Here is a 17,952-nt window from a genome sequence, read left to right as displayed (position 1 = left end):
GTATGTATGTATGTATGTATGTATTTATTTATTTATTTTTGTGTGTGTGTGGGGGGGGGGGCAAAGAGCAGCAAGTGGGCTATTGTTTAAAACCCACATAGCCGGAGTTGAAAAGGACAGAGTGGGAACAGTTCTGACAAAGCTTTTGAGAACCCAGTTTGAAGAGAAGGACATTTGTTAAGGGAGAGGGTATAGAAAGTAACAAAAGAAAAAAAGAAAACCCTATTTAGAAATCCTAGGTTATTGCATTCTGTTACCAACTCTTTTCCTATTTTATACTATTCTGTTCTGTAGCTTGCCTCGGTTATATTTGCTTCTGTTAAGGGAACTTGATTTTACTGCCTTTAGGGAATATCAGACTTGTTCTTCAGGATCTGCTGTTTTAAATGCCTTTGATCTGTATCTCTGAAAGGAGGTGAAACCCGAAATAAAAAATGTCAACATGACCTCCTTTTCTGAAAAGTATGTGGGGGGGGGGGCTGGAGGATTACTGATTCAAGGCAAAATAATGATAATGAAACAGTAGCTGTTCTCAATATTATTTAGCAGCCTTTTCCTAATTCATCTCTCCTCTCCCTAGACAGAAGGTAGAAACTTCAAAACAGAACCTCTTTCTTAGCTGTTGTAATTGTGCTACTGAGGGAAAAAGAGGCCCACTGCCAAAGCTTTAGGATTGGTGACCTGTTCCTCACCTTTCAAGCAATGCTTGTTAAAAATGGAAAGGATGTAGGGTTATATAAATGGAAGTTAGAGGCTGAATCAGTGAAAAGCCTGACCTCGTGCAAGTCAGTAAATTTGGAGAAATGCAGCTTTTGGAGAACTGTTGCCAACTTTGACTAAGGGAACCAAGCCAAGGGACTGGAATCCTTATTGGGCCCACTTTATCATAAGCTACTTTGCAACAATCACTTAAAATACATAAATATGAAAATGTGGAATTCTGAAACAGGTCACAAGTACCCTGCTTATTAATCTTTGGCAGGGGTGTCAAACTGAATTTCTTCAAGGACTGGATCAGCATTGTAATTCTCCTCTGCGGGCCGGGAGGGGGGTGGAGATGGGATGGACTCCTCCTGCAGCAACCTGATGGCGAAAAAGGGGCGAGGGGGACACATGCCCCAACATCCCGTTTTGGCCAGGAAAGTGCTACAGGAAGCCGTCCAGGCCAAAAATGCCCCGCACCCAGCACCCCGTTTTGGCTGCCAGAAGGGGTCGGACCTTTGCTATTTCCAAGCTGGCCCCACAGGCCAGATTTAAGCACCCTGCTGGCTGGATCTGGCCCATGGGCTTTGAGTTTGACACCCGTGGTCTATGGTATAATTATGATATTCTGAGAAAATCTCAGATCAGGATCTGAGGATTTCTGTCTATATTCTGTCTGTCTAAGGATTTCTGTCTATAAAATCTTTGAAAACGGTCTTTGCTGCTAGACTACGCTGTTCCAAATTCTCTCCCTCCTTTAGGATTACATTAGGGGTTGGCAACTTTAAACACTCAAAGAGCCATTTGGACCTGTTTCCCACAGAAAAGAAAACACCGGGAGCCACAAAAGTCCTAAGCGGAAGCCCCCCATTCAATTCTGGAGCTGACCGGAATTCTGGTTTCCCCACCATAGAGTCTCCTCTTAGCTCGGCATCCTTTTTCCTCTACCTGTCCTAACCAAAAGCCTTATCAATTGTGGAGCCGACTGGAAAACCCGCCCCTTGTCATTGAGTATCCTCCTGGTGTGCTGTGCTTCCCCCCCACTCTCCCAACTAGAAGGTCCTCTCAAAATTGTGGCGCTGACCCATGACAGGGAGCCACAACAGAGGGATGAAAAAGCCACATGCGGCTCCAGAGCTGCGGGTTGCTGACCCCTGGATTACATGAAATAAACTAGGATTAGTGTAAGATTTTTAAGACACCAAAGTAAATCTTTGCATATAATGGCAATTCAGACTATTCAGATGGACTAATCTGACAGTATTTCTCAGATGATCAAGATGGAGGAAGAACAACTAAATCTACCTGTGTTGAATATATAATCTTGTCAATTAAAGTGTTTAAAAACTGGGTTGGGTAGAGGAACCACACATACAGTGCCTAGTTGTTACTTGACAGAACTACTAGAAGTGCACAGGTAAACATAATCTTCCAGATGAGAAAATCTGCTTATTACACATTTTCTTTTAATAAGATCTCTCTTCATCCCTCTTATTAACCTCTTATTGTTTAGGTAAGATTATTAATATCCTTTGGTATAGTTTTCAAACAGCTGCTTGCAAAATAAAGTAATTAAGATAATTATTTGAATAAAGAACATTTAATTAAAGAAAACCTGATTCATGGTATGAAAAAAGAGTCTGATGGCCTTTTAACGCCTATTGTCAGGATTCCAGGTTGCTAATCCTATTCAGCACCATTTGTTCCTCATTCAGTGCTCATTTTTAACTTCTGTTACTCACTTCATGCTCACATCTTTTGCATTGAGGAAATTCTAGGTATGCAGATGGAGCAGCTATGATTTGTAGGGTACTGGCACTTATGGCAGTAATAAGCTGATACTCTGCAAATTTTGAATTTTATTATACTGTAAATGTGTTTCTTTTTCATAGATGAACATTGTAAATAAATGCAGAGAATTCAGATCTGAACCTTAGCTCCAACTGGATTTGACTTTCGCCAAGCCCGTAAAATTTGTAACCTATACCACTATAACCAGCCCTGAACTAAATGTACTGTGATTGGTTTTGATCAACTTTTAACTATCCAACCTCATTATATCACTTCAAGTAGGTAACAAACTTAGCTTTGTTTTGCTGACTTTATTACCAGGCAAGTTTGGTGTACTGTGTTTGGCATTAAATTACTTATGTCTGCCCTGTGACTTGGACATTTTTTGTCATTCTTCCTCTGCATGATGAAATGTGCTCAGAGGGTTCCAAATTCTTTGATTTAAGTAAATTTTCAGAAATCAAAAATCTTTTTCTACTGATAATTGTTTTGTAAATGTATAGATTTAAGTAGATTCAAACCTATATGTTTAATTCTTGAGATTTTTTTAAAAAATTCTAAAAATAGCTGGTTTTTCTTTTTTGCTTTCTCTTTCTTTTTTTATCAGCTGGATATAGTTAATTGTGCTCAAGTTTACCTTCTTGAATCATCAATGATTAACAACATGGTAATATCTGAGATAATAGTCATACTAGTAGAGCCTTTGTTGATTTAGTCATTCTTTTTCTCCTTATCATATTCTCTTCTTGTAAAGATTCTGATAAAGAAATAATCATTCTGCCAACAAAGAATTAAAAGAAACTACAAGGGTTCTTACCTTGGATTGACTAATTTGTTTTGAGCTCCAAAACAATTGGTATCAGCTTTACCGATAGTCATCAGATATGATATGGACAACCAGTAAATCTTCCTTTTCCATATATCATCTTGTGCTGTCAATAAATTCTCTACAGCTACTCCTTCCAAAACTCAGGATGCCTTTATTTAAAATCCTCAAATGGGGATAATAGATAATTAGTAATCTTGGGATGTTATAGGAAAAATAAATTTAGTGGAACTAAATTACAATATAGTACAACTTTAATAAAATCTAATGTTTTTATAACCTGTAATGAAGTTTTTTTTAAAAAATAAAGAAACGATAAGCAATACCAAATAAGCAGTAATAAAGATGTAATAGTATAGAATAATTTATTGAAGATTGTGAGTACAAGTCTGGCTATATCTATTTATGATAGAAATTGTCTGAACAAGAACAAGATTGCACCATGTGGCTATTCTCTCTCTCTCTCTCCTTTTGTGAAAATTATTATGCCAGTGCACATCCCCTTCTAGATTCTTATTGACCTTGCAAATACTCAGATTTTGCAAGTTACACAAGGCAAAATAATACAGGAAATATCCCGCAGATACTCACATTTGCTTATGGTAAATTACCCAAATGGGAGGGTTTATTTTACTTTTCTGCAACTTGGATGCAGGCAATAAACTTTCCTTAGTGTACATAATGACATGTATTCTTTGTTTAGAATACACAAGGATAGATTTGCTAGCTGAAGTTAAACTAGGGATCTGTGTAAAAACCATTCTGTTTTTGGGTGGTCTTAGCTTGGGTAAGCATGCATGAGGGTGTTTTGGATGTTTTGATCTAAGCATACAGACCAAAATGTGGTTCTTCCAGCTAGCATTGCTGTCAGTTTTTTTTTTTTTTAGGTGCTATGATTGGAATTAACTCTTGTAGTTGCAGTGTTAATTTTCAATTCATCTGTCTGAATCAATATACATCCTTTTTGCATTGGCTTAAGCTGAGTCTGGACAATCGTGGATGGAGTTTTGGATCAAAGCTGAAGGCATTTAAGGAGCACATGGAATAATATCACTGATGTTGGAATAGTAAACAATGAGCTAAAGAAGAAAGAAATCGCTGCAAAATGCCAGTAGACTCATTCCTGGACATCTTTAGTAATAAATTGTAGGGAATACATGGTTTTTATTTTTATTTTATACCTATTAATGTTTTAGATTTATCACTCAGGTAACAACTGTATTAACATAATAATAGAGGAATGAATGTTATATACTGTGATTTATTCTGCTAGTTGTTAATACCGTGTTTCCCCAAAAATACGACCTACCCTGAAAATAAGTCCTAATTTGATTTTACACATGCTCCCAATATAAGCCCTACCCCCCAAATAAGCCCTAATTAAGACCCCTGCCCACTCCAGGGTGCACAGGTAAAAACTGAGCTAGGGTAGAGATGGGGGGGGTGAAGTTGCCATACTACTTACCTTCAGACAGTTGCAGCCAGGCCTTGCGCACCCTGACACCTGCTTTGCCAGCCCATTTCTGAAGGCCTCTGCAGCTGATAACAGAGCTCCGGGTCAATCTGGAAAGGCAAGGAAAGCCTTGCCAGCTATGCCGGCCGCCGAAGAAGTTCCTGAAGGCCTCTGACAGCGAAAAGGAAGCCAAGTAAAATGAGTCAGTGGATGACATCCCACCCGAAAATAAGACCTGGTGCCTTTTTTTTGGTGGCAAAAAAAATATAAGACAAGGTCTTATTTTCGGGAAAACACGGGTATATTTATTATAGTGTCCCGGGGTCATGTGATTCCCTTTTACAACCTTCTGATAAGCAAAGTCAATGGGGAAACCAGATTCACTTACTAATTTAACAACTGCAGTGATTCACTTAACAAATGTGGCAAGAAAAAGTCATAAAATGGGGCAAAACACAATACATTTCTCACTTAGCAATATAAATTCTGGGTTCTGTTATGGTCGTAAGTTGAGGACTGTGTGTATGTGATTGCTCCCATGGCCCAGATCTCCCCAGGATCTACTGTGCACTGTTTCACTTCAGGCAGTGCTTGCTTTCTGTTGATAGGCCCTATGACTTACCCGAGGCTGCTCTGGGTAGCACAAGGCCTTCATTCTTGAAGCAGCATCAGAGGATACTCTTCCATAGCCTCTGCACTCTCCAAAAACTACTCAAAAGCACACCCCTTTCTCGCTTGGTTTTTGGAGGCTCCAGAGACGGCCTGAGAGCATGATCCTCTTGTGCGAATTCCACAGGCCACGCAAGAGCACACCCCAATCTCGTACAGCTTCTGAACCCCCACCCCCACCCCTCCACAAATCATGCAAGAATGGGGTGTGGTTTCGAGAATGGTACCTTGGAGATTTTTTTTTCATTGGGAATGTTGAAGTTCCTATTTTATTTAGTCATTACCCATTTATTCTATTCAATTATGGCAGCACCATGTTACTAGTGTCACGGATCCAGTTTTCAAGAAGAACAAGAATCCTCCAAAGTGATTGAAGCACCTCTGTTGGTATGGTGGCCCAAAGGAATTAGATACGATGCATGCTATCATGTACATGGTGGCTTTGCGTGACATGGTACAGAATAGTAGGTTCTGATCCAATTCCATCTGTTTATTCCTGAATAATCAGGTCTGATGCATCATCTTCAGAAAGTGTTGGTCCCCTTCCTGTATCACCAATGCAAGGAGAAAATGACACGACATCCCCCTCAAATGTTTCATTCAATCAAGGTTTTTTTAATTACTTTAATACAGGTAGGGTAAAGGTTCCGTCGCACATGGTTCCTAGTTGTTTCCAGCTCTAGAGGTGGTGCTCATCTCCGTTTATACGCCGAAGAGCCAGTGTTGTCTGAACACGTCTCCATGGTCATGTGGCCAGCATGACTCAACGCTGAATGCGCACGGAGCACTGTTACCTTCCCACCAAAGTGTTCCCTATTTTTCTACTTGCATTTTTTACGTGCTTTCGAACTGCTAGGTTGGCAGAACCTGGGACAAGTAAGGGGAGCTCACCCTGTTACGTGACGCTAGGGATTCGAACTGCTGAACTGCCGACCTTCTGATCAACAAGCTCAGCTTCTTAGCCACTGAGCCACTGCATCCCCTTTTAATACAGGTAGTCTTTGACTTTACAACAGTTCATTTAATGACGTTCGAAGTCACAACAGCACTGAAAAAAGTGACTTGTGACTGTTTTTGGCACAACCATTGTAGCATCTCCATGGTCACATGATCAAAATGTAGACACTTGGCAACTGACTCATATTTATGATGGTTCCAATGTCCCAGGGTTATGTGATCACCTTTTGCGACTTAAGAAGCAAAATCAATGGGGAAGCCAGATTCACTTAGCAACCGTATTACTAACTTAACAACTGCAGTGATTCACTTAACAACTTTGGCAAGAAATGTCGTAAAATGAGGCACAACTTACTTAATTGTCTTGCTTAGCAACATAAATTGTAGTTGTAAGTTGACGACTACCTGTACAACTATGTCTGTCATAATTATGGCTGAGTCTAAACCTAGGTTTTTAAAGAATGAATGAAACCGTAATCACACAGAAGTCCCATTAGTCAGTCTTTCTTTTATGTTGCTAAAGAACCAGTTTAAAGGCTGAGAGTTGACACATTTCATCCATCCAGTCTTTGGAATCTGTATACACATTATACATGAGTTTCCAGAAATATGCAATGATTTTTTTAGCAGCAATCCATGCATAGGAATACCAAAATTTCTTCATAAATTCTGTTTTTAGTATATTTTTAAAATACAGTAACATCTTTAAATCATAGCCTCTTTCCAAGTGTCTTGTTCATATACTAAAAATAAGCAATATTACAAATTCAGTCAAAAATAATGATGAAAATACAGTCAAATTCATTACAACTGAAATATAACCAACTAACACTGTTTAAACCTCTTTATCTTTACAACTCATTTTTTAAAAAATTAATCTCACTTTAAGGATAACAAATATCTAACTTTTTTAATAACATAAGCCCATTGATTTTGGAATATAGGAAACTTCTAATTCTCTGTTCCATCCAGATTTATTTTAGGAATGTTTATAAACTGTCAGGAAAAATAAATTGCTAGCTTAGTTCTTGATTTTTTTCCCCCTTGTACAGAGAAAATTTTGGGGGCTTCTGAAGTAGCCATCAGGTCCAAGCACAGAACATATTAAATGTTTTACCGGAATATATTGCGTTGTTTTTTTTTTACAAGTCAAATTTCTTTCTATAACCTTTCAAGATTTTTAAAAATATTAACTATTACTTGATCAAAGGCAACACTCCTATTTCAGGCCATCTTTTTCAAAGCAATATTTTTCCTGCCATTCTTGAATAGAGATTATTCAAAAAATCAATTTATCATGAGACCAAGAATCACATTTTAATTTCTTATCGAATACAGTAATCTTTGTTTAGTGGCTGCCTTGTTTAATGACTATTTGCAGATATGACAGTGGTAAAAAAAATAACTTTATGATAAATTCCCACATTTATGACCTTTGCAGATCTATAAAGCAAAGAAAGCTGAAGTAAGATCATAAGTACAGTTGCTGTTTAATGCTACTCTTCTGCTTAACAGTTGAGTTGTTGGTCCCAATTATGATTGTTAAATATATTGTAAAATGTGTTTGAATGGTTTCAAAGCTGCAGATATAGTAGAATTTCTACTACTTTTACAACCAAGATTTGCCAAGAGTTTTGAACTGCCAAATAATTCAAACTCTTACCTTACATTAAAATTCTGAGCCATTACCATGTGGTCCACTTGTAAACCAAAAATATTTTATTTTATATTTATATTTTATTTATTTTATTATATCTAAAAACAGTTACAGTATGTAAATTGTATGTTTTATATCTGGTTGCTTTAAATAAATAAATCAGGGCCTTCTATTATCAAAAATTGCATTTATTATTTTTCATTATTTCTTTTCCACAACACCTCCCCTCATTGTTACTGCAACATTTACAGTATGTATTCCTGATTAAGTATTCCTGATTTAGGAAGGATTCTTATAAGTATAAATTGACCTAGTTTGCACTAAACCATAATATGGTTTATTGGTTTTAGCTTTATGTACTCTGTGAATCTAATCATTGTGATTTGTAAATGCTAACTTATGGCCTAATATGTGAACCTGACTATTGTGAATAAACAAACAAACCATGGTTAAAATAAATAGCAGTTTATCACAACTTGTAAACACAGTTTTATTAAGTTTAAACTACAAATTTAGTAGGAGACAGCAAACACTGTGGGTGAATTTCTGAAACAAACATATGTATAGTCCAAGGTCAAATCAGATTTCTGTTGATTATATGTTGATTTTCTCCACAAAATAAATTGACACAGTATTTAAGACAATGAGAACATTTAAGACAACGAGAAACATGTTTATTCAAGTATATTTAATTAATGCAATGCTAAGAGCCTGTCTGTTAGAGAGCTTGCCTTTGTCATAGAAAAGTTGGAGATGAATACAGGTAGTCCTCGTTCACCAACCACTTGATTCACTGGCCATTCAAAGTTACAGTGGTATTATAAAAGGAGACTTGCCACCGGTCCTCAAATTTACAGCCAATGTAATGTCCCTCCAGTCCAAATTCATATTTGGCTGCTTGGCAACTGACACACATTGACGATGGTCTCAGCATCCTGTGATCATGTGATTGTTATTTATGAGTTACACAGCCTGGTTCCAACAAGCAAAGTCAATGAGAAAATTGGCAGGAGGTTGCAAGTCGAAGTTGTGTGATGTCATGCTTAAGGACTCACGGTGATTTGCTTAACAACCATAGACAGAACGGAGAAACTGATGTAAATCAGGCATGGTCATGTGATTTTTTTTCATATTATAACTAGATCATTTAGCAATAGAGTTGCTGGTCCCAATTTCAGTTGGTAAGTGAGGACTACTGTTCTAGCAAAAGTCTACAATTTCTTTTTAAATTGCTTTTATATGTGAGTTGTTCACCTTGGTATTCCCCGAAAACTTTCAAGACTACTTACATACTGGTTTTGAGTCAACTTCTGTCTACACATGCAGCTATAAAACCTGTGCTTGTTGCATAAATTAAATAAATACCTTAGTCATGTTCAACTCTGCAGGCACTGCTGGGTCACGAAAACCTTAATCTTCATAAAAGATGGATGTCATTAAAAAAATACATTATCTCAGAAAGGAAATGATTTTTGTTTTTAATATGTTCATGGTAACATTCACCAGCCATCATGATTTTGTATCCCCAGGCATATTAACTGGTGTATCCAGTTTCTTCCAAACTCATTACATTGTTTTACAAACATTAATTCCAGGGGAACTTTTCACAAATCACACATCAGTGTAAAGTGTTTTAGCAAAGTGTATTTGTGAAAATGGGTATTGTGATTTGTAAGCCAAGTTTTATATCATGTTTTTATGTGCTGATATCCTCATGATAGTGTATCAATAAGCTACTCTTAAATCTCAGATTTAGCTTAGGAATCTTATGTGACCAAGCATTTTCACAATTCCCTGGATAAACATCTTCAAATCTTCAAAGGGCCTGGTGGCTCAGCAGACTGATAGCATTGTGATTAACACCAGCTGTCTGCAATTACTGTAAGTTCGAATCTCACCAGACTCAAGGTTGACTCAGCCTTCCATCCTTTCTAACGTAGGTAAATTGAGGACCCAGTTTGTGGGGGCAATAAGCTGACTTTGTATAAATATACAAAAGTATGAAGGCTATTGCTTAATGCATTGTAAGCCGCCCTGAGTCCCCGGAGAAGGGCGGCATATAAATCAAATTTAAAAAAAAAATTAAAAAAAATCTATGACAAAAAGGAGAAAGTGCAGTTCCAGTGTCTATTTGTTTTATGGTTAAATTTGTTAAAGGCTCTTAAAACCTCTTTTGATGTAAAAGTCCAGCATACATGTTTAAGGATAAAATGGAATTAATAATAAATTACACTGGGTTTTTGGTAGACCAACGCATAATTGTTCTTCATCCACAGATATGAAGTTGGCAAACATAGCTGCAGCAAAATGCATGGCTAATTGAAACTGCTACTGTTCTGAATGGTGTAGATCAGTTCCAACGTTGGTGTTTGTTTTGTCCATTGATATCCTGAGCGAAGGGATAGAAAATATTGCCTGTTGGAAAACAGGTGAAGAGTTAGTGCCATTATTGCAGTTGGTTGAGAAAACTGTTAAGAACTGTCAGAAAAGTGTTGCACAGTTAGAGCAGAGGTCTTCAAACTTGGCAGCTTGAAGACTTGTGGACTTCAACTCCCACAATTCTCCAGCCTGCATCGCTGGCTGGAGAATTGTGGGAGTTGAAGTCCACAAGTCTTCAAGCTGCCAAGTTTGAAGACCTCTGAGTTAGAGCTTGACTTACTACCTCACGTGGGACTGGAATTTCTTTTGCTAAGTGAGGCCATTGTTAAGTGAGATATACTCAATTTTATGACCCTTTTTTGCCATGGTTGCTATGTGAATCAACCCAGTTTGTTAAGTGAATCCAGTTTGCCTCATTGGCTTGCTTTGTTGGAAGCCAGTTGGGAAGGTCACAAATGGGGATGACATGATCCTGGATGATACTGTAAAAGTCATCAATTTGTGCTGGCTGCCAAATGCCTGAATTTTGATCATATGATCTTTGGGGTTTAGGGTACTACTTTTTTCACCCCCGAATAATATTGTTACCGAAGGCACCTAACTGTTAAAAAGGACTTCAGTAGAGGTTCTCTGTGATAATTGCTGGACATATTAAAAGAATTAACATTAATTTCAATAAAATAGGAGAAGAATAGAGGGCAGGATGTATTGCTACATTAGAGCAGAATTTTGTGGAAGGATATTTTTATTATCTGATTAATGAGAGGAGTGTTCAGATGATTGAGGAAGGGATGTTAGTAGCAGAATGAATTCAGTTGTCTTCCAATAAGCTGCTCAAAATACAACTAAATCTAGAACCTGGTGGAATGATTTTGCAGCCATAATACATCCTTCTCCTGTCCTTTGACAGAATCTTTGGATGACTAGATTCATTTATGAGCAGAAAAATGAGTGATATGGTAGTTTCTATTGCTATGCTCCTGTATTTTATCTGAGGCAGAGGAGATATCCAAGGTTAGTAAAGTTAGGATACTGTAGCAATGCATTTTGTTCCTTCCATTACAACTGTAGTAGGTAGCAATGTCAATTAGGCAGTTCTTGTTCAAACTATTTGTTAACCATGAAAAGCACCAATAGTTGTGGCAGTTCTTAAGCAGTGTAACTTCATCCAAAGGATATGACTGCTTTAATCATTCAATCATTACTTTTGGACTCAGACATGATGCAAAATCTCTCTTTAGATGCTTTATATAGTGCTGTAAGTTAATGAAATCTTCCTTAATTTTCAATCAGCATAGAAATATTTCGTTCTTGATACTTTAGAAATGGACTAGAAATGGAGTTTGAGAGTAAAGATTTAGTCTATTTCTGCTAAATTCTGGTTTTAAAGAAAGCAATGTTTCTGTAATAGAGCTATTGATTTTTTAGATAATATTTTGAAGCATATTTTAAAAAATTAATTCTAAAATAAAATTGCAACCAGTGGTCACTTCTCCCAACATAAGCAGATATTATTGACATTAAGTTGTAAAATAAAAATAAGATAAAGTGAATTATTCTGTAACTTAGTTACTATCTAAACCTTACCTTACTACCTAAATTAAAATGCCAAATGATGTCATGAGTATTAAAAGAATAACCTTTACCGTTATGCTACAACAATTAGTATGGTATGCAAATCTTAAAGTACAATCTATTCATAATTCCCATTGCTATAAAAATTACTTTTCTAACTTCTGGCCACCATGAACATTATAAAGTTCTCCAAAGTATATGCGATTTGCACCCACATTCACCAACATTTAAGTAAAAAATTAGTTTGAAAAAAAAAACCAGTGTGTGTGAGCAACATATTTGCACATGTAGTTTGATTGTATTTGCTTCACACCAATGGATACATTTAATAAAGAGACATATCTGATAGTTTAAACACATGGTTATATTTAAATCTTTCTGGAAAAGCACAATTTTTTCAGCAAATACAGTTTTAAACTGCCTAATGATATTAGCTAATTTGAGTACCCATCATTTGAATTCATACATTCAAACATATTTTTTTTCATAGATACCTACCAGTTTAAGAGATGGAAGAGTTTATTCTACCATACTGCTTGTTCACATACTGGTATTTTATTTTATTTTAAACTGGTATTACCTATGAATGTCTCACTTATTTTCTTGGCCAAGTTGTATTTAATTTGGTTGATAGATGAAGAATCTACAAGATAACTTATGAAAATACAGAATAGTCTTAAAATTAATTTAATATTTATATTTATAAATTATTAATTTAATATTTATATTCTTAATATTTACTTAATATTACTTAATATTTACTCCCTTCTCACATATTTTATATATAAAGCACACTTAAAAGTTACCTTAGGCTTAGAGCATTTTAAGAAGATGGGTTATGAACAGCAGGCATCCTTTAATTTCTAAATGGATCATTTCCCAGGAACAACTACTATATTGCTTCACAGTTAGGAAATTGTTGATTCTTTGAAAATATCTTTTCACTTTTAGAATTAGCAAATAAGATGTCACGTTGTCACAATTCCTTGGTCCCTTGTGCATCTCAGTTGCATTCAAGCACGTTTCTAGGCTCTTCGTTTGCTGGTAAAGGACGTTCTTTAGGTTTTCGAAACATGTTGAGTTCCAGGCTTGGTAGAAATGGGCATTTGAAAGAAGGCAAGAAATCTGTTGGAGGAGCTCATAGATTATAACTGCATTGTCTCCATTACTGACTTCAAGAACTTCCCGAGGAAATCGGAAGTCTGTCAGTTCGTGTATGCATTGCAGTGGAATTTCTTCATTTGTTCTGCAGAGATGAGGTAGGTTATTCTGGATCAGTTGCCTCCACTGAGCATGAAAGACAGAGCATCTGAAAACCGAGAATTGACTGGGTTTTGCAAAGAGAACTAGCACAAGGCAAACTTTTAAGACATCGTTATGAGTGAGGGTGATCATGATGATAGCGGAGACTTGTGTTTCCTGAAGTCTCTTTAAATACATTTTTGGAGTCGAATATTTAAAATCTGTCTTCCTTGTTAATTTATTAATCATAATATAGTTTCTTCCGGGATCTAAATGCCTTTAGGGCATATTACTTTGTGTTCCTCTCAAATGAAGACTTGCTGAGATTTGGGGTGGTTCTGTCCCCACCCTGCCAATCTTCTACATTCTTAAACAAATTGGGTTCACAATGTTTATCTTGGAAAATGCATTGGGACAGTACTTCCCAAACCTGGATAAATTACTCCAAATTGGGTAAAAGTGGTTTTTCTTTGGATAACGGCACATGAATCCATTATTCATCACAATACAGTTAAATTAAGTTAAAGAATGCCATGGGTACTAAAATATATTAAAAATATCCCAAACTATTCCTATTAAGTTGAAAATTGATGAAATTATCAATGATAATTTGTTGAAATGAAATAAATATTCAATTATATCATTTTGATCATACAGGTAACCCTCAAATTATGACCATTCGAAGTTACAGTGGTGCTGAAGGAAAGGACTTACTACCGATCATCAAAGTTTAATAAGACTTTCCAATAAGCAGTGTTGGGAATGAAGTGAAAAGATTGAGAAGCACTGCATTAGGAGAATCAAGGACTTGGAAAAAGCATTAGGTTCTGTATGGGAATGATCTGGAGATAATGGAATCAGAGAGATAATAGGTATATTTAAGGGCAAAACTGGAGACCAATGGAATGAGGGGGGAGAAAAGAAATTGACATACTTATGTTAAGTATGTCCTTGTGAATGTTTATAAGAATGTGTTTAGAGAGTAACAGCCAGTGGTGGCAAAGTGGTCAGAATGCATATTGCAGGTTAACTCTGCCGACTGCTAGCAGTTCGATACTGACCGGCTCAAGGTTGATTTAGCCTTCCATCATTCCAAGGTCAGTAAAATGAGGACCCAGATTGTTGGGGGTGACATACTGACTCTGTAAACAGCTTAGAATTCAGAACAAATAAATGGAGGGGTGGGGGGAGGAATAATAATTTTGAAGGAATTGATCTATGAGTAATCTTCCTCTTAATTTTGTAGATTAAATTCCTTTTAAATCCATTTAATTAGAGGTCATTTGGTGAACTAAGTTCCACCTCCCATAATTTTTATCGTATTTTATAGATTACAAAAAAATAACAGTGCAGGACTACAAAAGATAAATAAAACAATCAAGCTAATTGAGAAACAAAACAAAAAAATAGAAGAAACCCCATTTGAAAAAAAGAGCAAAAAAATGAAATAGTGTCAATATTAAGCCTGATTGATTATGTGCCATTAAGTCATTTTTGACTCCTAACAATCACATAGATTCTTTTTTCCATGATGATCTATCCCTAAACTGTTCTTTTAAGACTCCCAACAGCATACACACTGTAACTGTAACAAGCCATCACCTTGCTGTTGGTCATCCTCTTTTTCTCTTTCCTTCCCCCTTTCCCAGCATAAGAGTTTTTTCAAGAGAGCTGAATCTTCACAAAATGTGTCTGAAGTAGGATAATTTGAGCCTGGAGTGAGAACTTTTGAATGGATTTCTTTGATGGTTCATTGGTTTGTTTTCTTGTTGACCATGTTTTCTTTGCAAGAGTCTTCTCCAACTCCAAGGACTAAGTCTAGTTATATCTATGTCTACATGCAGTCATAAAGGGAAAAATCATGTGACCCCCCCCCCCATCGACTTACAGTGGCAGTTTGTCCGTTACTGCTGTGGTCATTAAGTGAATCACTCACAGTTATTAAATTTAATGTCATATGTTCACAATTTGCAAAACTCCTGCCATTTCTCCATTGACTTTATTATTTTATTTTATTTATTGAATTTCTATACCGCCCTACTCCCGAAGGACTCAGGGCGGTGCACAGCCATGAAATAAAACACATAGATATACAAAATTTAAAATCGAATAAAATGAATTAAATAAATTTGGCTGAATTAATACCCAATTTAAAATACCCATATTTTAAAATCCATTAAAAATTTAGAATTTACACTTTAGAAGGGAGGAGATTTAGGCGAGGCCAGCTTGATGAAACAAAAGCGTCTTCAACTCGCGGCGGAAGGTGCGCAGATCCGGAATCCTCCGTATCTCTGGGGGGAGCTCATTCCAGATCGTCGGTGCCCCCACAGAGAAGGCTCTCCCCCTAGGGGCCGACAGCCGACATTGTTTGGCCGACGGCACCTGGAGGAGCCCCTCTCTGTGGGAGCGTACTGGTCGGTGGGAGGCTGTTGATGGTAGTAGGCGGTCCCGTAAGTAACCAGGTCCCAAGCCATGGAGTGCTTTAAAGGTGGTAACCAGAACCTTGAAGCGCACCCGGAAGACCACCGGGAGCCAGTGCAGCTCGCGCAGGAGAGGTGTTACATGGGAGCTCCATGTTGCTCCCATAACCACCCGCGCGGCCGCACTCTGCGCCAGTTGGAGCCTCCGGGTGCACCTCAAGGGGAGCCCCATGTAGAGAGCATTACAATAGTCCAGACGAGAGGTGACGAGGGCATGAGTGACTGTGCGTAACGAGTCCCGATCTAGAAAGGGACGCAACTGGCGAATCAGGCGAACCTGATGAAAAATCCTCCCGGTCACGGCCGTCAAGTGCTCTTCTAAAGACAGCCGTGAGTCCAGGAAGACGCCCAAGTTACGAGCCCCTTCCGTGGGGGCCAATGATTCGCCCCCAATAGCCAGCGATGGTGCCAGCTGACTATATCGGGACGTCGGAAACCACAGCCACTCGGTCTTGGATGGGTTGAGCCTGAGCCCGTTTCTCCCCATCCAGATCCGCACGGCCTCCAGGCACTGGGACATCACTTCAAGGGCATCGTTGGGGTGGTCCGGGGTGGAGATGTACAGCTGGGTGTCATCAGCGTACAGATGGTACTTCACCCCGAAACCACGGATGATCTCGCCCAGCGGCTTTACATAAATGTTGAACAGAAGGGGCGAGAGAACCGATCCCTGCGGCACCCCACATATAAGGGGCCTCGGGGTCGATCTCTGCCCCCCTGTCAACACAGACTGCGACCGGTCAGAGAGAAAGGAGGAGAACCACCGTAAAACGGTGCCTCCCACCCCCAACCCTTCCAGCCGGTGCAGCATGATACCATGGTCGATGGTATCAAAAGCCGCTGAGAGGTCTAACAGGACCAGGACAGAGGAACAACCCCTGTCCCGAGCCCTCCAGAGATCATCAACCAACGCGACCAATGCCGTTTCCATGCTGTACCCAGGCCTGAAGCCCGACTGGAACGGATCTAGATATGCTTGTCTGAAGCCAGTTGTGAAGGTCACAAATGGCGATCACGTGACCATGGGATGCTGCCAACATTGTAAATGTGTACCGGTTATCATGATCACATGCCTCTGGGGATACTGCAACTTTGAGGACCAGTTGTTAAGTCTCAGTATTTAACACTGTTGTAACTTCAAATGGTTGTTGAATGAATGCTTGGTGAGCAAGGACTATCTGTATATACAGACAGTTATGATAGCAGTTGGCACCAGGATTGCTGTTGCAAAGTGATACAGTCATAAAATTCAGTGCTTCCTAACCGTATTGCGTAGCGATAACAATCCAAGAAGCCCCAGTTGCCTTCATAAACCTGAGATGTGAAAGTTGTTAAGTGGGAAGTTCCAGGTAAAAGTACAGGGGTTCCACAGGAGTCTGGGATAGATCATGGGAAGGATTCAATCTGGGTCGGTTACCAGGATCAGAGGTTTTCTCTTCCAAACTTTGGGACTCATGGTGGAGCCATCCTCAGGGAACCTCTCTGTGCTTTGGGTTGTTCTGTGTGTGGTGTTTATATGATGGCTGTTGTGTGTAGAGGGGATTTTAGATGTAGATTGGGGTGTTGATGTCTGGCTGGTGTTGATGGCTGATGGATCATGGGAAGCCCAGTTACAGGCTACAGATAAGGTGAAACTCGAAAAATTAGAATATTGTGCAAAAGTTCATTTATTTCAGTAATGCAACTTAAAAGGTGAAACTAATATATGAGATAGACTCATTACATGCAAAGCGAGATAGTCCAAGCCTTGATTTGTCATACTTTTGATGATTATGGCTTACAGCTCATGAAATCCCCAAATTCACAATCTCAGAAAATTAGAATATTGTGAAAAGGTTCAATATTCTAGGGTCAAAGTGTCCCACTCTAATAAAGCTAATTAAGCCATAACACCTGCAAAGGATTCCTGAGTCAAGGTTGACTCAGCCTTCCATCCTTTCTAGGTAAGTAAAATGAGGACACGGTTTGTGGGGGCAATAAGCTGACTTTGTATAAAAAAGAACATCGCTTGGGGGGAGGGTGAAAGCCCTACTAAGCAGGTATATACGAAAGTATGAAGGCTATTGCTTAATGCATTGTAAGCTGCCCTGAGTCTCCGGAGAAGGGCGGCATATAAATTGAACCAAATAAATAAATAAATAGTCAGGAAAAAGCCATTCAAAAGTGTTGGGAACTTTCACAAGGAGTGGACTGAGGCTGGAGTCAGTGCATCAAGAGC

General features: G+C 38.3%; 1 protein-coding gene across 2 annotated transcripts in view; it reads left to right on the top strand.

Moving 5' to 3' along the window:
* Positions 1–17,952, top strand: part of MOB3B (MOB kinase activator 3B) — an 87,573-nt gene that overhangs the window by 1,953 nt on the left and 67,668 nt on the right. The window lies entirely within an intron of this gene.

This window comes from Pantherophis guttatus, chromosome 2 (genome assembly GCF_059756535.1).
Source record: "Pantherophis guttatus breed Tessera chromosome 2, ASM5975653v1, whole genome shotgun sequence".
Taxonomy (NCBI): domain Eukaryota; kingdom Metazoa; phylum Chordata; class Lepidosauria; order Squamata; family Colubridae; genus Pantherophis; species Pantherophis guttatus.
The sequence above is the reverse complement of the archived record's forward strand: the minus strand, read 5'-3'. Positions and strand labels throughout refer to the sequence as shown.